Consider the following 22,937-nt stretch of genomic DNA (forward strand, 5'->3'; position numbering starts at 1 on the left):
TGGAGAGAAGCTGCTCGACTGTTGTGTTTTGCATCGTCATACTGGTCCTGCATCCGGTGTTATGGTGTGGGGTGGCATTGAATTCGACTCCTGCACCTCCTAGTACACATTATCGGTACAGTTACAAGCCAATATTATATGCCTGAAATTTTGCAGCTTGTTCTTCTTTATCTTCAGGGCTTGCCTTCGGCCACATTTCAATAGGACAATGCGCGACCACACGTTGTCAGGCTTTGTTCTTAGCGAACCATATCAAAATGTTACCCTGTCCTATCCGTTCTCCAGATATATCGCACATCGAACATATCTGGTCAATGATTGGAGAACGTGCTGGCATGCCACACATGTGGGGATACATTAGATGAACTCTGGCTACGTGTGGAGGTAGTATGGACTGTCATTATCCAACGACATATCCAAAGCCTCTTTCACTCAATGCCGCGACGTGTAGCAGCGGTTATTGACAAACGTGGAGGCAAAACTCGTTAATTATTTTCTCGTCTTGCTCTCCCCAAAGAATATTTCAACTCAATTAACGTTGATACTATATCTAATCTCTGAAATAGATTTGACTTTGATATCGCTTGTCCTTCTTCGTGTTGCATTTTGGATGAGCAGCAGTGTATATAAGGAGTACTAATATATAAGGAATATGCTATACTTAAGAAATGTAATATCAGAAAGGACTTGCTTTATTATTAATTTACCTGGATATGCGTGAAAATAATGAAGAGATTCTTGATAAGTTTGGTGGTTGTCAAAGGATTTGATTTAAAATTTTGTAGGGAAAAATTCACCCAGATAAATAATTCAGTAATTTAATAAATTATTTACTTGAAAACAATAAATTATTATCTTTAAGTAATACACTGTTTTATTCTGAGGCCAATAATTGGAGTCATTTTGAAATGTTTTTTTTTATCTATTTCAATAACTGAGCAAATTAAATCACTTCATAACTGTGAAATTCATTTTACTTAATTTCTTGACAATAAAATTTATTTTAGTATCTTCTTAATTATCTCAATAAAATAATTATTGTGCGAATTCTTTCAGGTAAGTTTTCTAGTTTCATAACTAATTTTCACTGATTATGAATCTCATTGTCTGTCTTCCGATCTCTACCCGAAAAGACTTGCCCGTCAGCAGCCGTTCTTGATTGGTTACTTCTTTGAAGATTGACATTGATTCTAAAAGTAAATAAAAATCTATATATAAATATCATAAATATGTGTTCAAAAGGTTTAATTTAGTTAAATTAAAAAAATTTAGAACTGAGATAGATTCTGGACTGTTCTATAATATATAGAAGTTATTTTACACGTTAAATAATCTGCTCCATAAAATTCGTTATAATTTTAACTTTTGAGTAGTATTTTTGAAGCGACTTCCTACATTTTACGGAAAGAGGAACTCCTATTCTCCCGGAACATGTGGGCTTGTGATAAATGAGGCAGCTACGTTTTCTTCGTGTAAATTATTTATAGTTCAAGACAGTGAGCGAGAAAGACAGACTGAAAGCTGCTTGCAGAATCAGCTGACGACGCTGGGGTTCGGTGATCCAAAATGGGTACTCCATACCTTAGATTATGTTACTTTTGGAGAAACTGCGGCAGGTTTATAGACATCGTCGGATTTATTTTGTTTCTGTTTCCGTAAAATATTTCATGTCTTCAGGAGCAATAGTGCATTCCATTATATTTTATGCACTGAGAGAAGCAGTCTGCCTTTTAGAAGGATTTACGAAGACTATTTATCTTTAAAAGTCAGTGGTTTATACCGTGATGTATTTCTTAGTCGTTAATATTATTAGCTGCTTTCTTTGTCGGATGACACACGCCATAATAAATTCATTCAAATGAAACTCGCTCTAATATTTTTATGAATTTTTTTACTGCAGTTTCACATCAGAATATTTCTATTTACAAAGGCAACAAAACAATAAAATCGCGGAGACGATCCAACTCGAACTGGAGTAGAATAAATGCTATATAACCCTACGCTATGTTGCTAATCTAAAACATAATGTTGAATAATTAGAATTAATTATCAGCAGTTTATATACCATCTAGCATTATTTTATCATTACACAACTATTCCAATGTTATTAATAAATTATAATAACAATGGAGTTCATCCAAACCGTTATATTATTATTAAGATATTAATTGTTTAAAAATAAAAAAAATATTATAAAATATTGCTCATATAATGTTCTGTGTAAAGTATTGTACTACCTAATAAAGCAACATTTTTAATTAACTGCATATTTGGAAAATTAATCAATAATAAAACTTACCAATGCAATAGCACCCTATTTATCCCAATTAAGTAGGGTAAAACCATTTCGGATAAGATTTTGATTCAGATAACCCATGAAAGCTTCACTGAACTTCTGATTTTTCGTACTAGTAAGTACACGGGTAAGCATGGATAACCGGAAACACGGATAATTTTAAATAGTCTTGCGTACTATGAAAAAGGACTTTTCAGGGTTTTATAAGAAGGTTGTATAATTTAATACAGAACTTAGAAAATAATAGTAATAAATCTGAGGTATAATTTCAGCTTTCTCTAGAAAACTTTTTTTTTGCATTCTTTCTCTGTGAGTCATGTGTTAATATTATTTCATACATCATAGAGAGCGCTATTCAAATGTGTTATGTTTTTGAGTAAAACTTGGGTATGTTAGTTTATCCACGGTGTTGCACTGGGAGATTATTTAGCTACACATTCCAATGCAACACCGTGATCGCACTGGGTTTTCAAACTTCATTTTCCTTATTCTTTTACCCTTCTTCTGCGGGCTTCTAGAGAGTTAGTGCATTCAGAACGTTTCGGTTGGATACAATTTATAGAATTCAGTGTATTTATAGACACTTTTCATTGTTTCTGTCTTACATTAGGAAGACAAAATATAAAAAATAATTTTAACAAGTTACGTGTTACTTGTTCATTGGCAAAATATTTTTCCTTTACGATATTAGCTATCAGCACATTTCAGACGTAGTTTTTACCTACATCAGAATGTTCTAGTATTGAGATTCACTGCATAAGAAACCAGTTCTTTCCAAAACTCCAAAGAATTTTACTTCTTTAAAGTCCAGTATCAAAGGGTTTTATTTATTTTTTAACAATGAACATATAATTCATAAAACGTATTATTCCCAGCAGGATAGTTAGGAATTCATAGAAATTCGTAGAAACAAATGCGGATAATATTGTTAAGAAAGGGAATGTACATTTATGGACAAAAAAAATTAGCGCACCAAGAAGGAATCGTCAAAATGAAACGAAATTTTACATACGTAATGACTACCTTGATATAAGTAAATGATAAGAAAATCAAAGAAAAGGGGTAATTTATTTCAGAGAAAAAGGCAAAAGAACGGAGGAGTTAATACTCCGTTGGACCCCCTCTAGCGCGAATGCACGATGCGATGCGATTGGGCATTGAGTCATACAAGTTCTGTATGATGTCATGAGACATTTCGTTCCATATTTGCTGTCACCTTGCCTCTAGTTCGTTCAAACTCGTGGGATGCCCAGCTCTTAGTCCCAAGTGATTTCAGATATGCTCGATTAGAGACAAATCTGGGGATCGGGCAGGCCAAGGAAGGGTAGTAACAGTGTGGAGACAGTCTTGTGACACCCTTGCCGTATGAGGCCGAGTATTGTCTTGTTGAAAAATGGCTCCTGGGAGCCGTTGCATGAGTGGCAACACATGTAGTTGCAGGATTTCATGAACATATGTCATGGTGCAACGGCACAATACTAGGGGTGTAGGCACACCATCACACCAGCTGTGGGAGCGATGTGTCGCTGTACAGCAAAAGCAGGATTGAGGCATTCACCACGGGCTCTTCACACATGGACACGATTGTCATCACTGCCAAGATTGAATCTGGATTCGTCGCTAAAGACGACCTGGTTCCATTTGGCTGCAGTCAATTTTCCTCGTGCTCGAAACCACTCCAAACGGAGGCGTCGATGGGTGGGCATCAAGGGAGCACACATAATGGGCGCCGCGATACCAACTGTCCGTCAGCTAGGTGCCTTAGTATGGTTCGAAGAAGACACAGGGGCCCCTAGTGAAGGTGTTACCTGTGCCTGGATGGCGGCCGATGAAGCAGTTGGCTGTACGAGTGCATTTCTTACGATGTGGCTGTCTTCTCGACGACTGGTCTGTCGACGGCGTCCTGAGCCTGGTCTTCGTGTACATGACATCTCTCGGGTCCACTGGTGCCAACACCTCATCACAACACAATCAGAGCGGCCTAATTGACGAGCTACTCGCCTAGCTGACCACCCAGCTTCCATCATCCCGACGATTCTCCCCCTCTCAAACTGCGACAACTGCTCATATTGTCTTCGAACATGGCGTAATGGCATGTCTACCTTCCTTTGTAAATGATTCAGCACACTCAAACAACGACGTTCAACGCCCTCTACCGGATATACGTAATGCGCAATCACGCTGCATTTCTAATCATTTGCATATCTCCCCGACATGTACCTACATTGTAAGTTTCGTTACGATCCCGCAATTATTTCTTGGTGCGCTAATTTTTTTTGTTCATGAGTGTATTACAATGTCGTACTCAACATTTAAAATAATGTGTGATCTCTTTTTTATCGTAATATCTATGAGCACCGCTGATACGCTGCCTTTTGATGAGCAATGCACATGAAAATCATCTTCCAGACAAAGATTTCCGAATTTATTATTTTTGCATGCAATATTCTGACATCTCATCTCTCATTGCAAAATATGTATTTCTCTCTAAACATAAAAATAATTGATTCATTGAATTCGATTCACTCAATCAGTTTTATTTTCTTCGCTATTTCTATAAAGCGATGTTTTTACTTTATTAATAATGTGATTTCTTCGTAGATAATTTATTGCTTACAAAGTCTTATTTAGAGGAAGTCGCTGTCCTTTGGGATTCAAAAACTATACACTGTCCAATCTTATTTTTCCACATTTCATTAATGAGAAGAATATTGAATAATTAACATTTAATTATTCAGTACTAGTATTTCATGAATTATTAAACATTATTTTATCAACAGTAGATTAATTTTATTTTGTAATAACAAAACTTGTCTTTAAAACTCATAAAAATTGGCATAAATTTATTATAGGAAATTTTACTTCTAAAAATTTTTAAGATTGAAAAATAATAAAATCATTGATTTTAAATTCTATAAAATAATAAATTATTTAACATTTATATTATTCATATAACTGCTTTATTAAGAGGAAGAAGCTTTGGTTCCATTTTATAACCTACCGATAAGTTGCGTATGAGGCTAATGGAAAATTCCTTTTTATAATTTTATATCAGTTTAAAATATTTTTGTAAAATTATTGTAATATATTATTTTATAGTCCATTTGTTGAGGTTACTTTTAGTTTCTAACAGTTATTTTAAGTTTAAACATGATTTATTGTCTTTTACCATCTACTATTCCCTACAAGAATGAGTTTTTAGTATCGCGTTTTATGCAAATGAATTAAAAAAAGTATTTAAGGAAAGTTCAGCTTACTTAGAGAGAGTGCTTAGGAGTCCTTAGTGGTGCGTGTCTGCCTTCTGCCTACTTCATTCTTGAATCTACTTACGCTCGGCCGTATTGTAGATGTCTGTTGAAAATCGCCGGCTAGGTTAATTTAAGGGCTAACTACGTTAGGTATTTATGTTTAGCTTCGACTAAGTCTATTTAGTTCAGTATTAGTTTTTATTTTCTTATGATTTAAAAGCCCAGGCTTTCCTGTAATCCGGAGAAGGGGTCATCTGTTATTATTCGAGTGAATAAAAGGGTATTTTAACACCTCTCAAGTCTATGTAGTAATTGTCTGAACTCAGCGATAATTCACTGCTTAGTTCACTAGGTTCCTCGACATTAAATCTAGGCAAAGTACTGAGGAACATTATAAATTGTTAAATAAAGAGTGATCGTAAATAGCTAGACTGATCTTTGAAAAATTAGATCTCCTATTTAAGAATGCGCGGTGAATAAACAGAGAGTCTTTGCCTTATCATTGCCTCTGCTTACTGAAAAGAATGGAATGCCTTTCATAAAAGTAACTTGTTTTTAATATTTTAAATAATAAAATAATGAGCAAAATAATTACTATGTAAAATTACTTACTTATTTAATTTGTTGCAGCTTATTTATTATCAAAACTGCAAAGCTGATTAAGAATAGCGCACGTTTGTACTGCGTAGGAAATATTCGTACTATTTTTATTAGTATAATTTAGAACTAAGTAAAATGCTAATGTGTATGTTTTATGAGTAGCTATTAAGGTTTCCAAGAACTGCAATATTAGGTTAACAATATTCATTCTGCCTAAAAGTACCATATTTTAAGCCATGAAGGAACGTATTTAGAAAGCATGTTGATTAGGAATTTTACAGAAAACCGAGAAAAAAGAGATGTATTATCTTGAGATTTAGTTGATTGAAGAATTACATCAAAATTTAGGATTGATTTAAAATGTAAAGAAAATTCAGTATCCTGCTTCTGAAAAAGAGAGGTCATGTCAGTATACATGTTGAAATGTCTTGAGAATTTTCGTTCAAAAACAACGGTAAATTAAATGCTGCCAATTTTTGAATATCAGAAATTCAATATTACAAGCAAATTATAAAAAAAAAAAAAAATCAAACCACAATTTCAGAATACAAAATAAAATATTGTAAGGATTTTAGAATAAAGCATCGATTGTTATCCTATTGTTTTAGAAAATTTGCCCATTGTTTTTATGAAAGCTTCCAATCTTAATTGATAAGCTGTTCCTTGTTTTACAAACTGGGTCCTTAAATAGTAAGTAAACTTATTTTTTAAAGAAATAAGAATTTGCTTTTGATGCAGATCAAATTCGAATACTTGAAGTATCGGTTTAAATACCTGTTCTTCCCTCTTTTCTGCATGCCTTCGTGGTGTAAAGGTAGCACACTCGGTGCGTATTCAACAGTTCCAGGTTAGAGTCCCGGCGAGGGCATTGCTCATTTTTCCTGTGTCCTGCTTCAAAATAACCTAATGACTCTATAGTGGCGCCCGAACTAAAAGGTGGTAGATGATGATTCTTCACTACCAGGATTTGGTGATTGGGTCTTCTAATTCGAGGGTTCGAGGTTCGAGTTCCGGCGAGGGCACTGCTTATTTTTCACATCTCCCGCTTCAAAAATAACCTACAATCTTATTAATTAGGACTGAGGACTTTGATATCATTAACAGGCTTATCATAGCTCGCCTTAGAAATGATTAAGGAGGAATGAAGACTTATCCCTTCTGACAGTATTATTATTATTATTTGATGCTAGTATAGGGAATTTTCTTCCCCAATATTACAACGGAACGTTTGATTCATCGTCATCTTTCTGATTCATCACTGTCTTTCTTACTTAATTTTTATTTTGTTAAAGGGTATTATCATAACGAATTGCTTCACCCAAACCTCACAGATTTCAATCGTATGAAACAACGCTGTATATTTTTATTAGAACCATCATGGATACAATCCTGATTGTATAGATGCCTGGATTATGTTAAGGTATCTTCACTTTCGCTCTTCGGCCAGTGAATCTGTAGGTCAAAAAAAGTTTAAATTTAAAATTTTTCCCAGCAATATCTGCAAATTGTCTTGTATAAAAATTTTAAAAAATGCTTGTTGTTAGTGCAATGTTAACTACTTACTAACTTCATATTCAGCAAAACGGGAGCTATTAGACTGATGGATGTTTTACGCATGTGAAGTTTGCGCGAAGATGAGTTTCACGTAGCCCAGATATAGGAGAATGTAGTTAATCAGTTAATGGCTCATATAAACAAACTGCTTTTACAGATTTATAGTAAGCATTTCGTCACTATGCCTTAGATTTATTCTCCTTTTATACCGTTTCGTTACGTACTAAAAAATTTCGAATTCATTTGTCAGTATTAATTTTTTGAAATGAAGCAATGAAATAAGCAGCTTTTAATATTTTTCGATAATTGAATATGGCGGAGTATGCGAGAGAAGAAAGGATTATTTGCCTTAACAGACACATCTTATATCCTTAATATTTTCGTGGAAGACATAGCACACTCTTGAATTTACTTTAGAAGACATTCAGCTGAAATATAAAGGCATTCAGCTAGCTAGTCAGTTCCGTAGTCGGAAACTGAGCTGTTATAGTCTTTGTAGTTTTAACCGCTCGGTGAACGAAATTTATTTATTTATTTGTTTTTTGACGATGTTTATTTATTTATTTATGAATACTTTTATTTTGGAAGGGAATTTACTAAACATGGCTTGCGAATTAACATATTTTGCCATGAAAATAGAAAACTTTGTTTACTTTGTAGGGTTTATATTTATTTTAACTAACATTTATTTTAAGTTTAAACTATCTTTCCTGTCAAGCCTTACTTTCCCCTGGAATTGCCAATGCCAGAGTATGTAAATTTTAGTAGAACGCGCAAAGTATTCAAATATTAAGCAGAAGTAATTTGAGTTAAATAGAAGGGAAACGAGTTTGTAAGTGTGCTTTCTTGCTTCACGAGCGTGAAGGTGGCTAGGTAGAAATTGAAGAACCACGCGTTTCGGCCTGTGTGCTTGCCTCGGCAGATAGTTGAATCTTTCAACTTAATATTCAGAAGTTTGCTGAAATATCAGCGGTATCTTAGAACGTGGTTAGGTTAGGTACGTTTAGAGAGCCTCGTAGGTAGTAACTTGTTATTATTCATTTTTAGTTTCTTATTTTTATATTACCGCCGGGTCGGCGTAGTTTGTGAGCGTCAAGTGCACGCATCTGTAACTTCTAAAGTAGAATAAAAAGGGAGTTAAACCCTTCTTAAGAGTTTTGTGTACTTTCCAGTTCATAGCAGTCACTATTATTGTTGCGTGTAGGTTGGGGCCGCGCAACACCACAACTTCATTATTTATAATGAAACATTTTCCTATTATAAGTCTTCATTTGATTTTTTCCTTTTGATGCATTTATAAAATGAGTGAGATGAATAATACTATTACGAATTTTGCACTTAGACAGGTAATTTTAGTGGAATTATAAGTCAAATCACTGTATTTCTTTTGTATAATGTAACATGTAAAAATCTTGACGAGCTATGTCAGAAAAGTAAGAATACAGGGACAAGTCCATTTAACATTAAGTAAATGGGTATCTCGGTAATTTGGTGAGAAATCGTCAAAAATCGCCAATCACCATAATACGTATTGTAATTGAATAAATGTAATTGATCTGCTTCAACAGTAATTCGACCCTCATATTGCTTTCCAGTAATTTCGAGAAGCAGAAAGTTCTAGAAATATCTCTGCGGCCTGTTGAAAAACTGTACAAGGCCGGAGAGATACCATATGCTGTGAGCTGTTTATTTATTGTTGTTATTGTTTCGAGGTGTTAGTTCAGCATGAGATCGGAGTACTGAGATTTTTCTGGGTAACTTTCTCTTTAGGTGAGCTTTGCATTGCATTGTGTTTAACGTTCATAGTAGTTTGAAGGGTAACTACTGATTGCACTCTGTGACATTGTGAAGAGTTATACGACTATTTTTGTGGAAAATTCCAGAAATTTGAAGTGTTTATTTTGATTAAATACATTTTATCAATCTATCGTCAGTATTCAATTTATTACGAACCCATACGCACGCAACAATACTCTGGTATAAACGAGAGGCTGTAAGAATCTTCCATTTTATTACTGTTTTGCTCATAAAACATTTGTTACTACTCTTCAAGTACGCTGTATCACGTATTTGTAATAATAAACGTAATAATTTCAATATCGCTCTTTCTGAAATTAAATTTACAATTTTCATTTGTTGAATGGCCGATTATCATCACTATAAAATGTACGTTTCTGAAATGAAAACGGATTAAACGATGGAAATTCAAGTATGACTATTCCTTTCTTACCTTTGTTCTCTAACATTTCCGAATTTGACTTTCAAATAATATGTCAAGTATGAAACTTTTTGTATTGAGCAAACATAACTTCTCTAAAGTTTACTTTCTGTTACCGAGAGTAGAGAATTCAAATAAAAACTAGAATGACAAATTATGCAAAATTCAACCAAGACGATAATATTAAAATATTGGTTTAACTTTTTTGGGTACAATACTTTTGATATTAGCTATTGCTCACCGACTGAGAAAATTTTTTCTCTAAATTAGCATCACTTTGCTGTTAATTTAATATATATTACAGTTAAATTACATGTTGAAAAGCTGCTTAACACATTTCATCCTAAGACTAATATCTTTACATTAAAAATTAATAATTATTAAATTTTTCTTCTTCTGACGCGTCGTTATGTTTAGTTCGATACATCAGTTCCTCATAAACAGCCATTGTTATAACCCATATTACTGCCGTAACTATATATAACCATATAAAACTACAAAAATAGCTAAAATGTTTGAAGCCTTTTCCTGGCATATATCGGATTAAAAATTAAATTTTTCAGAAACGGAACATAAACTATTTCAAATTCACATTTCCTTCTGTTGAAAATCTTGCTGAGAGGATGAAACTTTCTTTGTTTTAAGTTTTTTAAGCTTAATTTGTAATGATTATTGCACATTTATTAAAATTGTTTTATATGTGTTGTTAGTAAATCAGCATCAATAATCGATATGAAAAATGAAGGCATATTTTGGATAATCTAAGCGCACATTTTATATTGATCAGTACAAATGCTTGATTTAAATACTGGCTACAAGTCTAATTATGTTAAGCTAGTTTATAATCATAGGAAGTGCTACAAAATTTAAAAACTGGCATAGAATCTTGTGGAATTCAACCAAAAAGGAAGATAATTTACAAAAGATTTGCATATAAAATGACGTTAGAAGTTGTGATGTCCAGTCTGAGCAATAGAATTTTTGAATGAGCTTAAATTTATTAAGTGTTTGATGAATTTCATACCATGATTATGTAATGGAAATCATGAGCTCAAAGAATCAGAAAGTATAAAAACTTTCTGATTCTTTGAGCTCTTAAATTATTGTATTCATTTTATTATTGATATAATAACAAGACAATGAAATATTTTTTTCGTGCAACAACACTTCTTTTATTTTATGAAGAATATTATTCATCAGAACACAATCAGTCATCTCCTGAAAACCTGCTTAATGAAAGCTCAATCAATCTTAATCTCGTAAATAATCAACACTCAAATCTTTTAGACACAGAATTCTTTCAGTGGCTCCCAATGATACTTTGCCTTGTTATCATAATAAAAAAATACTGCTATGGGAAAATGTAAAATTATTTTATTCGTTGCCTAAAAACTTTGGTATAACTTTGGTATATCTGGTGTAGGCTTTTCACTTAACACAAGCTATATCTAGAGCTACACAGGACATGCTTCAAAGTTAAATGGGATCGTCTGCTGGCTGAAATTTAGTCGTCCATCGACATAAGATACTCTATGACAAATTTATAAGGTATATATGTTTATGTGGCTGGGACTTCTGCGGTTTTCTTTTTCAAAGGTCTAACCCAGAAAATGTTATAATATAGTGTAAGATATTCTGCTAGATTTATAACATTTTTATATATTTTGTTCGATTTACAATATCTTGCTAGCATACTTTGGGTACTTTTCATCAAGGCACGCTATAAAATAAAGCTTTTCTTAACCTAATTCTAAGTATCCAGAGTTCCAATTATCCACATCGCCTGTGCTTCAATTATCCAGAATTTGTTGGCTTATTTATATGCTTTTAACTTATAAGCTATTTATTATAAGAAAGATGTCATTTATCGGTTTAAATGACATCTTTCGTTTAAATCAGGAATTATTACAAATTAAAAGTCAAAAAATTTAATGACATGTATTATATTCTTAGTTTTATTATTTTATTAATTTTTTAAGATTTTTACTTAGTGTAATTCTCAGTTACTGTAGAAAATGACGAATCTTAGAACTAGTTAGCGAATAATCGCTTAAGTTCGTGTGACAAGAAACAACAAGATGGAAGGATAACTAACCCTTTATTATTCCAATAAGAATTAACAAAACTCCGTCTTGGAGTGTACAATCAAAGTCGACACTTGGGCTTGAACTTAAGAGACTAAGAATTAAACTAAAACTAAGATTAACTAAAGACCTATAGCCGAAGCTATCAAGATTCTAATGCAGTTGGCCCCTTAAACACCAGATGACTGTGAAGCTATCAAGGGCCTGAGTACGGCCGAGCGTAATAACAACTTTGAGAGAGAGAGTGGCCAAAAAGCAGATGCGCGTAAATTAGAAACTCTGATTCTCTCTCGCTAAGATCAAAGAACTTCTTGATTAAATACCGCTCTTCCTCATTATGTATTCAGACGTGATTCTAAAACTACGTTCTGGCCGGAAGTAGTAAGTTGAAGTTAAGAATTTGACAGGAAAGGAAATTTAAAATTTAACTGTTAATAAAATTAACATAATTCTTACAATTTAAATAACTAAAATATATGTAGTAGAATAAAAATTTATTTATTTGTTTCGTATCTTTGTTTAATTTTAATAAAGCAAAAATAAAAATAAAATTATTTAGATTAAAAATCTGCGTACATATAAATTAATCTCAATGTTTTATTCTAGTTTGAAATATAAATATCTTGAGTGGATTTGAGGGAAAAAAGAGAATTTATTGCTGAAGTTTATTTGTCATTTTATAGAAATAATTTCTTTTCATATGTTACATCATTTTTACATTAAAGAAAAGGAAAAAAACATTCTTCACTGAATTATATTACTAAAAATATGTAATTGTTCTACAGAGAAAAGGAGGGTATTAACAATAATGCGTATTTCTCGAGTATTCAGATGAATTTACGGCCCCATTCAATGCGGGTATTTTGAGTTTTACTACATATTATTTGTCTTCGTTCGAACATGCTTTAATTGTAAGTATGGTTTCTTTATGTGGGTTGACAAATATTATGTACGAGTATTAATCAGTTTTTTTTAAATTTAACCTTTTGAGGAGTCTTGAAAATTTTTAAAACCAGTTACGCAAATTTTAGACTTAAATACTCATTTCAGATCTGTAATCTTTTTTTCAAGAACTTGAAAACGTGGTACAGAATTTATTTCTATATTAATAAGTTTTGGAAGACTTACTTTGTTAAAAATCTTCAAATTTCTAAAAGTCATATAAGTTTTATCTGCAACAATTCACTTAAATTCTCTCCAAACTTCAGTTTGTAGAATATTTTCAATATGCGAAAATTATTAACTTAATTTCAATATGCAAAAATTATTAAACATGAGGAGGTTCAAATAGAAAAAGAAATTGATTAGCTAAATTTAAACCTCATTCCTCAGGACAGTTTATCATCTCACTGGCAATAAAATTTGTTTACTTTGATACCTTTCTTGTTTTCTGATGATCTTAAATGACTCGGACTACTGTCGTGACTGTCTCGGTATTCTTAGATGTAGGGATGGTGTCTTTCTACAGTGAGATTTAAAATAGTTCTTTTCCCTCTTTGAATCGCTTTTAGAACTACGAGTCAGCATTTTTTCTTTCTTTTTTTGGCTACCCGGCACGTTATAATGAAGAATTCACGAAAAAGGGGCGCCTCACCCACGCAATATTTTACGAATGCTGTCGGATTACGAAAGGTGGAAAAATATTCGACGAATACAAACAAATAAAAATAAATATTGCGAAAAATAGGTACCTGGATGACAGTTTTAGTAACACGTGTGCTTTAATTTAGTACTCATTTGTTACTGGAAGATCAAGGCGAAAGAATTTAGATATTTTTGGCTTTCTGTTACATACTGAAGCTTGTCGGAAATAACTGATAAGAAGGAGAAGTGACGTGTTTCAAGATGTAAGTTTCAGCTATTAATTTGTAGATTCAGAAGTTACTGAAGGAGAAGACGTGAAAAATAAGCTATGCCTTCGCCGGGACTCCAACCTAGACCTCTCGAATTTGTGCCGAGTGTGCTAACATTACACCACGAAGGCATGTTGGAAGGGATGAGAAAATACCTTGTATACTCTTCTTCTTAAAGGGCGGTTAGGGATTAGGGGACCGAGTCGCCAAATACTGATAGTGACCAATTATAGCCCACCGCCTTTTAGTTCGGGCACCACTTGTAGATACATGAGAGTGAAGCAGGAGAGGTTAAAAATGTGCAGTGCCCTCGACGGGACTCGAACCCTGAACCTCTCGAATACTCATCCCGTATGCTTCCAATTACACCACGAAGGCATGCAGAAAGGAGGGAGGAGTTGTAACATTCGAGTGGAAAAGGAAATTAGGCTCGAACAACTCGGTATACCAAGCAGAGCTTCTAGCTATCAGTGCTGCAATTAGATATGCGAACACATGTCAACAGGAGAAATTCTCCATACTCAGTGATTCGGCATCAAGTCTGGCGGCTATCGCAAGTCAAAACAGCCGGAGTCCATTGGTATACAGAATTCAGAAACAGCTTCTGACAATGCCTATTTCACAAAGACCCACTTTAAAATGGGTTCCCGCTCACACAGGGATTCAAGGCAATGAAGCCGCTGACCTACTGGCCAAGCAGGCAGCCAACTGCACGGATATATTAGAAAGACCAACTAAACTTCCTTGGTCTCATATTAAGGGAACAACTTTGACAAGTCTGCTACAAAATTGGCAAAGTAGATGAACAGAGGCAGAGAAGGACATTTCGCTTACTGCCAAAAGTTAACATGGAAATAAAGACCCACTGTGCTAGCCTAACACAGTTCTTGACAGGTCATGGACCATTCCCAGTATACCTGAACAGATTCAGACTTAGGGATACTCCTTTCTGCGAATGCGGAGAGGAAGGCGACACGGACCATTATTACTTCCATTGTGTACATACAAGAACCTGGCACTTGAAGAAACCAGCGGACTGTGCCTGGGCAATGTGAACGACTAACACACTCAAAAACAGAATAGCCCTTGATAAAATAGAGAAAATATCAGGACACTGTCTAAGCAGAAACAACCGTGGATAATATTATAATGTTTCAAAAGTTCAGAACTTAAAGCAGATAACCAGAATAACGCTTAGTGCCTTGCAGTTAACAATATGTAAAAACTGTTATTAGTTTATAATATTCAACCTTGTTACTCTGGAGTCTTCCCCGCCGTGATGGTATATAATTTCGTTTGGTTCATGTCCGTGGTCGGAAGCCATCATAGCGGTGCACTCACTCACTCCCTCACTCACCTTATAAATAAAAAAAATATATGTTATATTTTATAACCAAGCAGCATTAGTAAATGGAATGAATGAAAATTAAGTGATTGGTTTAATATGAAAAGTTCAGCAAAGTTCAAACGATATTATTGAGTGGCAAAACACGATTGTGTTAAATTTAAGCACTGGAGGACTACAAGCATGGTATACAATGTCATCTAGGAGAAATATTAATAGGAATAAAAATTAAAATCAAGAAAAGCAGATATCAGGATATATTAATAGTAATATTGCAAAAATAAGTTGTTTAAAATTAAATGAAATAGGACGATTGTAGTTTTTATTACACATTAAAATCGGATGATTTCGATAAATATGAAGCAGTTACAAAACATTAAGTGTCATATTTCATTTTTCAGTTTCTCCAGGAATATTTTGGTTTTATTCAAAGAAATCGTTCAGGACGAGTTCACTGTCACGGGAGTTCAGATGTTCTGCAAAATATTCAGTATATATTCTCAAATTAAACTTGTTCTTCTTAACAAGAACTTCATTTTACGAAAGAAAAAAATGTATTCACTTTTATATTAGCTGCAAAATTCATATTGCTTGAAATGTATCGAAAGCAGTTCAAATATCCTTCAATATCAATTTTGCATTCTCTGTTATGACTTTGTTCCAATTGGCGAAAAAACGTCGGGCATAAGATGGTATAAACTTTTTTTTATTGATTCAATCGGTTGAATCAATGTGATGATGTTCGAAGGAAGGGAAAGAAGAATTCTTTATTATGTGAAATTCGAAGGACATGACCAGAAGCATCAGCTTCGAAGCCATGTTCTGAAATCAGCAATAATGCTTTACTTTTAGTGTGAAATGATGGTTAGATATAAAAACAGTTATCAAAAGCTCGCGAAAAGGTCTCTCCAGACGCTGTTAGGTTTACATAAAAATCCCTTTTCTTGCTGTTCGGATAAGTGCGATGAGATGTAGTTGGAAGAAATTTAATTTGGAGTGTAAATTATTACAGATATAATATGCAACTTTATCTACTATGAAAAATTATAATATTTACTCTTTCAGAAATAATGCTATTTGGAATTAGATACATAGGATATAGTTTGATTTCTAATTCCGTATTAATATCGAATGATTTCAATAAACGTTCAAGTGATAAATATCTAATTTTGCCTCGTTCATTTTCTAAGAAAACAATAAAAATGTGTTGCTACAACAAAGTTTTATCATAAATAAGATGCAAACAGCGAAGCAAACTTCAGCAAAACAACAAAACTGTGTATACCTTTAACAGTGTACTTTTAACAAAAACGAAAACAAAACTGTGTTATCTTTTAACAGTGTAATTGCGTATACTTTTTACGTTTTAAAATTAGGGAATCCTGTATTGTAGTATTAAAATGAATGGCAATTGAAGTAAACAAGAGGCCAAAAGAAAAAAAAATACGCATCTAACTAAATGTCACTCCAAACATATAAGCAAAATGCTCCCAATGGGAATTCAAATATAGCTTTTTGAATCAATCAAATGTTTCAGAAAAATTATTTTACTTTTATTAATATTTCTTTATTTTATTATTGAAATTTTAATTTTAAATTGAATCTGCTTTAAATACGAAAACATCAAACGAAGATCGATTGCAATAATTCTCCCCGACCGAAAACTGACGATAAAAAATGAAACAATATTTAAGTTAAAATTTGACTTGATTTACAGCTTTCATGATCATGAGCTAATTACCGATTAGTACAATAAAATATTCAAAATAGTGCATTAAAATATTGAACATTCTTTCTCAAAAACAATTTTAAAGAATTCATTAAAATGTTTATTAAGTTTAAACAACATCCTCACCTTATGTAATTTTTACGTTAAGGTAAATAATTGCCAAGGGTGAAGCTAATTTGTGTATTTTTTAGTCATGTGGTCTTTCCTCCCTTTCTCGAGGAGTTAACGTTTATTTCCACAGAAGGCGATTATTTGCGCAGAAGATCAAAATCATAAATATATTGTATGCAAATGTGAGTCTCTGAAAGTTTTTATTGATAAACTGTACTCTGAATATGTAAAATTTTATTTTTTAATTCTATGGAAACAGTCTAAAAAGTACTAATTGTTAATATTATGATTTCCATATGCCTCCAATTATATATATACGAAGACTTGAAAATTATTGGTTAGAATAATTTTCAAGCTCTTGAAAATTATTGGTTAGAATTTGATAACTTCCAAAACAATTATTTCCCCCATTATACTAAATAAAATATTTGATATAGACACCACGTGACTTCCTTGTACGACATATTAAATATACATATTTTTTGCTGCACGTCATTTAAAGTTATTTCATTAGAGATATATTTCTCATTCAATCAATTCAGAAATACATAAAACCCAAAGCATCTATATTGAAAATTGTAATACAGAAAAACCTAAATCACCAAATACAATTAGAGTTTCTACGCAAGAATAAGGAATTCGGTGAACGGGCGGGAAGACAAAATTTTCGGTGCACAAAATTAAAAGTTAACTTTTGATTCCATTGGGCAAAAAGATATTGAATTTGATACACCAAACTGACTTAATTCACTATTCTGCTAGGAGTTTTAAATGTTAACAAATGGCATCTTTCTTAGCCTTAAACTTTTAAATTGTTAATAACATATTAACATATTAATATTTTAAACACTTAAACTTTAAAATTGTTAATAGCTTTACAACTATTGCATGCATATTAACAAGGGGCGTAAAATCCTTAGTTCAAACATAAGAAAAACATAATTCAAACACTTTTAAAGCAGAAAATGCGCAGTTTACCAATATATAAGAAAGAAAAACTGAGCTTACCGAGCCGGATAAAAAGAGTGGGAATATATATATATATATATATATATATATATGTTTGGTTCGCCCGATTGCAACCAAACCAAAAAGGGAGCTACGTAACTATATGTTATAGCAGTCCCTTATAGAAAATTTCAACGCTCTATGGGAACTCGTCTTTGAATTATGAGAGATACTTACGTACGTACGTTCATGCAAACATCAGGACTTCTGAATCAATTTTAAATGCATTATAAAATCCGTTTTAGAAACAAGAGTCCCTAATTCTGTCCGTACGTACGGATGTTACTGAAAAACGTCGTTCAAGTGGATTCGAGAACAGTCAAAATGAATATTTTTCATTGAAATATGATATTCGAAATTTTTCGCGATTACAATACTTCCCTTACTTCGTACAAGGAAGTAAAAATGAAAGTTAGTTAAAGTACGGCACGCAACGCTGATCGCCTTAGAATACAAGTTATAAGTAGAAGTAAATAAAAGTCAATAGATAATCTATTTGTGATGCATTGGTTTCTAAAATAATGCTCTGTATGAAGAAGTACATGAAAAATTATTAAGCAGTTCATGAAAGCTCTGTGAAAATCTCGAAAGGATGATGAAGTACTAACAACTTTCATGCGTATTTTAGGCTAGTAGTTGTTTAATTAAGAGAATAAAAATAAAATAAAATTTACAATTCAGCGTAGAATAAAAGAGAAAAATTTCGATAAATGCTTTATGGGAAGATTGGAGTAAGCTTCAGAAAGCTGAGTAAATATGCGATAAATCGGAACGAACCTTGGAAGAGTTTAGCAGTCTCTACTTGTTGAACTAGTGACGACATTCTTTTAGAGCTCAACAAGATTTGCATGGCATCAAGCAGCAGAACTGCCGAAGAAAACCTGCGTCCTTGCCAATTTTGCCATCTCACTGGCCAGCTGGGAGCGAACAACTCAGCCAAGGTCATCCTTTTCTTCAGAAAGACTATCCCACAAAAATAGTTGGAAAGTTGGTCACAAAAATGCTAAATCGTGAAAAGAAAACACTTTTGTCAGGGGATTTAAGTAAGGACGGAATTCTAAATCAGAATTACATTCAAAAGGATTATAAAAATGTCTTTTTAAAAAAATATCTTATTTACCTGAATATAAGAACCCTCTAATATTTTAGCATAATTTTAAGAAATAAAAATTTAGGTGAACGTTTGATGAGACATGGTTAGAGATAATTTGTGTCTGCTTACAATGAAAGGCAAGCTTCTATCCGACTACGTTGAAATAATTATATTGTTATTTTATTATGGAAAAGTAAGAAAACTTAGGATAAATTAATGATACATTAATAGCTATTTGTTTCTGGCATTTCAAAAACCAGTGTAGGGGATGCGAGCCTAAACTAAAATCTTTCATCTGGACGTAGGTATCATAATTAACAGTGATTATGCAGTTTATGTATACGGTAATTACCTATGTAGTTTATTTAATATGTAAAAAGTGTACTTATTTAAACGGAGTAATTCTATAAACTATTATATTTAAATTCCTTAACTTTATTCTGAAATTTCATTTATTAAAATACTGAATTATAAAACCTTATCAAATTTTAAAACAAAACAAAACAAAACAAAAAAAAAAAAAAAAAAAAAAATCTGAAATGTTTCAGATTTTAAATTACGTCCAAAGGGGCGTTTTTTAACATTTTGTGTGTTACCTTTCTTTATTAAATATCATGTTCCTCGCACTTAAACCATAAGATCCAGTGCAACAGCAATATCGCAAAATAGTTTTAAAACGAGCATATCTTTAGAATTTCCGATACAGAGACTCACGCGCTGGAGATAAAAATGTTTTTTCTGCACAACGTTGCCATTGCTCGCTTTGAAATCCTTGAGTTTGTTAATCAAAAATTCGTCAAAGTTTTAAAAAATAGGAAATCGATCATAAAACAAATTTCAAATTTCAAATTTGGTCTTCCACATGCTCATATTCGTTGGAGGATTACGTTATTCAAAATTCGATGACTCTATGTACCGTTGTTTTATCACAATACGAGAAATATACATACATTTATGCAGATTTTTCATTATTTAATTTCTTCAAATATAATGCAGGACTCTAACATTTTATGGCAACAGTTTGAAAAGTGAACCGACATTTATCCGTCCGACGCAAAATGCCAAAACGAAAGCAATAGTCCTTCGGGACTCAAGTCCCTTTGGACTAAATATTAAAGAAAATGTCTTATTTTCTAGTAAACATAATTCTTAGAAATGAGCAGATGAAGAATATCTCTTTCTTTACACTCAAATGACCTTGACCTTGAAAGTTTAATTATACGAGTCCCTCGTCCTTTGAATTTAAAATAAACCAGCAGTCCTAATTTCCACCATTCCATCTTATTTTTAATTTCTTTCATGTAAAAGAAAAAATAACTACAGAATATTTCGTGCTTCTAGTATTTTGAGGTATTTCTGGATTTTTTATGCTTTTGTGAGGTCTTTCATCTTGCTTTTAACTAACACTTAATGTTTTATTTATGATTTTTGTTGACTCTTCTCTCACTTCCATTGATTTATCTTAACTTCCCGCGTAAAGCTTTGTTTAAACCTTTTATTCGAGCTTAAAATTCGGGATACTTTAATAATATTTTCTGTTTCTGCACTACTAATGTTATTACTAGTGCACTTAAAGTTGCAACAAAAAAATACACGAAAAGAAAGGACCATCAATGTCAGTAAAAAATATGAAATTAAAGCGTGAAACGATGTAGGTACTGCAAAATAGCGGTATCCGTTTGAAAGACGTAGATAGAAATTCTGTAGTGATTTCAGCATATAGAACATGGAAAATTCGGAGAATTAAATCTTTATATGCATGAGAATGAACTAATTTGATTCCACTCTTATAAATGAGCTGAAACTATCTGGAAGACTAGGACGATAATCAAAGAACTCATTTTGCCGTTATGGTAGTTTATAAATTAACTATTAGAGCAGCGATTCTCAACCAGTGGTACGCAAAGAAACGTATTTTTAACTATTAAATTCAAATGAAGAAGAAGAACAATTGATAGAAATTTCCTGTGATTGAACACCAAGTGAAGATTTCAAAAAGAACACACTTCTTAACTTTTGGCTGAACTGAAAAAAAGAATTCAAAGGCATTTCAAATAAAACTATTACATTTTTATTCTCTTTTTGCACAACCTGTTTGTGTGAGCAAGGATTTTCTTCCACGTTATATTTGAAAAAAAAAAAAAAATACAGAACAAAATTAAAAGTGGATCCTAATTTACCGTTGAAGTTAAGTGAAATATGACCAGACATAAAGAAATTGATGTCTCTTAAACAGGCCCAAATTTCACAATAAATTTTAGCAATTTTTAATGTCATATTTTTATGTGTACATATTTAATACAAATAGGACAAATTACTAAAAAAAACTTGTTTTTAACTATTCAAGGCCATATGTTTTTATTCGTTTTGAAAAATTCTGAAATGATTTTCAACAGGCCTGCATTGCTAAAGCATTTTTATGTTTACCAGATTTTATTACATGAACCTCATACAAGTGTCGACTTCCGAGTATTATTATTATTACGGTAAATGTAGTTTAGTATGAAAATCTTCATTTTCTCCACCACTACTTAGCATAAAATCATAACATACTAAACAATTACTGATAATTTAACTGCTGTCTGATGGGAAAAAATTATGCTGTTATGATAATAAAAAATGAGTAAGCCATATAGAAACATAGCTTCATAATATGGAAAGAATTGTTATCTTGGTAGATGATTTTAAGTAGTTAAATTATTAACCGCATTTTATAGGCGTCCATTTTAAGAAACCCTGTCAGTAGTAAGCAAGTAAAACTAGAAAAGAGGAAATTAATAAATTTTGCCTGCTAATGATTGTAATACGAATTTCGTATTTCTTTGAGGTTTCAGTGTTCATCAAAATACGCTGTTGTACTGTATGTAAATTTAATTAAAATCCTGCTATAAATTTTAATCCTACCCGCCTGTTTTGTTTGATAGATGGCGAGAGAATTGTAGCTGGCTTTTGTTTTTGTTTTAATTTCTTTTTGTTTGACAGATGAAATAATTTTTTGAAATGGAGCAGAAAACCTTTTCTTCTTAAAGGACCTGTGTTAAGTTACTGCAAAATTCAGACAGGTTTTCTATAAAATGAACGCCAATTAAAATCTGAGTTTTTTCAGATAAGTTGATGATTCCCTCCCCCTTTTTTTGAGTCAAGGCGGAATAGATGAATTAGTCGTCTGAATTAGATTACGTACTAAATGGACCAAATGCATGAAACATTTCGTAGTTTTCTAAATATTGCATATATTACTTCTCCTTCTCTTCAAATCAGGCAGGCTTCGCATACGTTGTCATAATCAAATATACCTCCAAAATGTTTTCAAAATCTAGCCCACGTGAGCGTAATGTAGCATGCTATAAATGCTCAAAATCTGAACAACTATTAATTTTATTAAGCATGTGAGAAGTGTGTTCTGCCTAATGCTTCGTAACTGAACTCATTCGAAATATGAATTAAAAAAATTCTTTTTAAAAACGCATGGATAACTTGACACGGCATCAAACAAATTTGCAAGCAAAAATTCTTTGATTCCTTATAAAGCCCTTAAAAGCTGAATAACCTTTTATTGTAATGTATCCTCTTCTCTCAAAAACAAAGGAAGAAGATCAAAGGGGAAAAGAGAGTAAAGAGAGTAATGCTTTTTAAATAGGCTGCATTCGTAACTCTATTTTTAAACTGCACTCTACAGCTATACTCCAGATAACTAATTATCATATCACGGAAGCTACTTTAATGTGTGAATGATCTAATTACTAAGAAAGATATTTTTACCGCATTTGTTTGAGTGTTATTTGCTAAATGCCACTT

General features: G+C 32.4%; 1 protein-coding gene and 1 long non-coding RNA gene across 3 annotated transcripts in view; one reads left to right on the forward strand and one right to left on the reverse strand.

The window, feature by feature from the left end:
• The window catches only part of LOC118188284 (twitchin-like), a 384,165-nt gene that overhangs the window by 54,206 nt on the left and 307,022 nt on the right, over window positions 1-22,937 (forward strand). The gene's annotated exons all lie outside the window — the stretch shown is intronic.
• Window positions 879-22,937, reverse strand: part of LOC146999057 (uncharacterized) — a 114,228-nt gene continuing 92,169 nt past the window's right edge. Inside the window, exons 2-3 of the long non-coding RNA XR_015040358.1 lie at window positions 18,824-19,049; window positions 879-1,190 (exon numbers count right to left, since the gene is read on the reverse strand). This is a non-coding gene — a long non-coding RNA (uncharacterized LOC146999057). The remainder of the gene's footprint in view (window positions 1,191-18,823; window positions 19,050-22,937) is intronic.

This window comes from Stegodyphus dumicola, chromosome 1 (genome assembly GCF_044657685.1).
Source record: "Stegodyphus dumicola isolate Sdum_Otavi_A_Nest chromosome 1, ASM4465768v1".
Lineage (NCBI taxonomy): Eukaryota > Metazoa > Arthropoda > Arachnida > Araneae > Eresidae > Stegodyphus > Stegodyphus dumicola.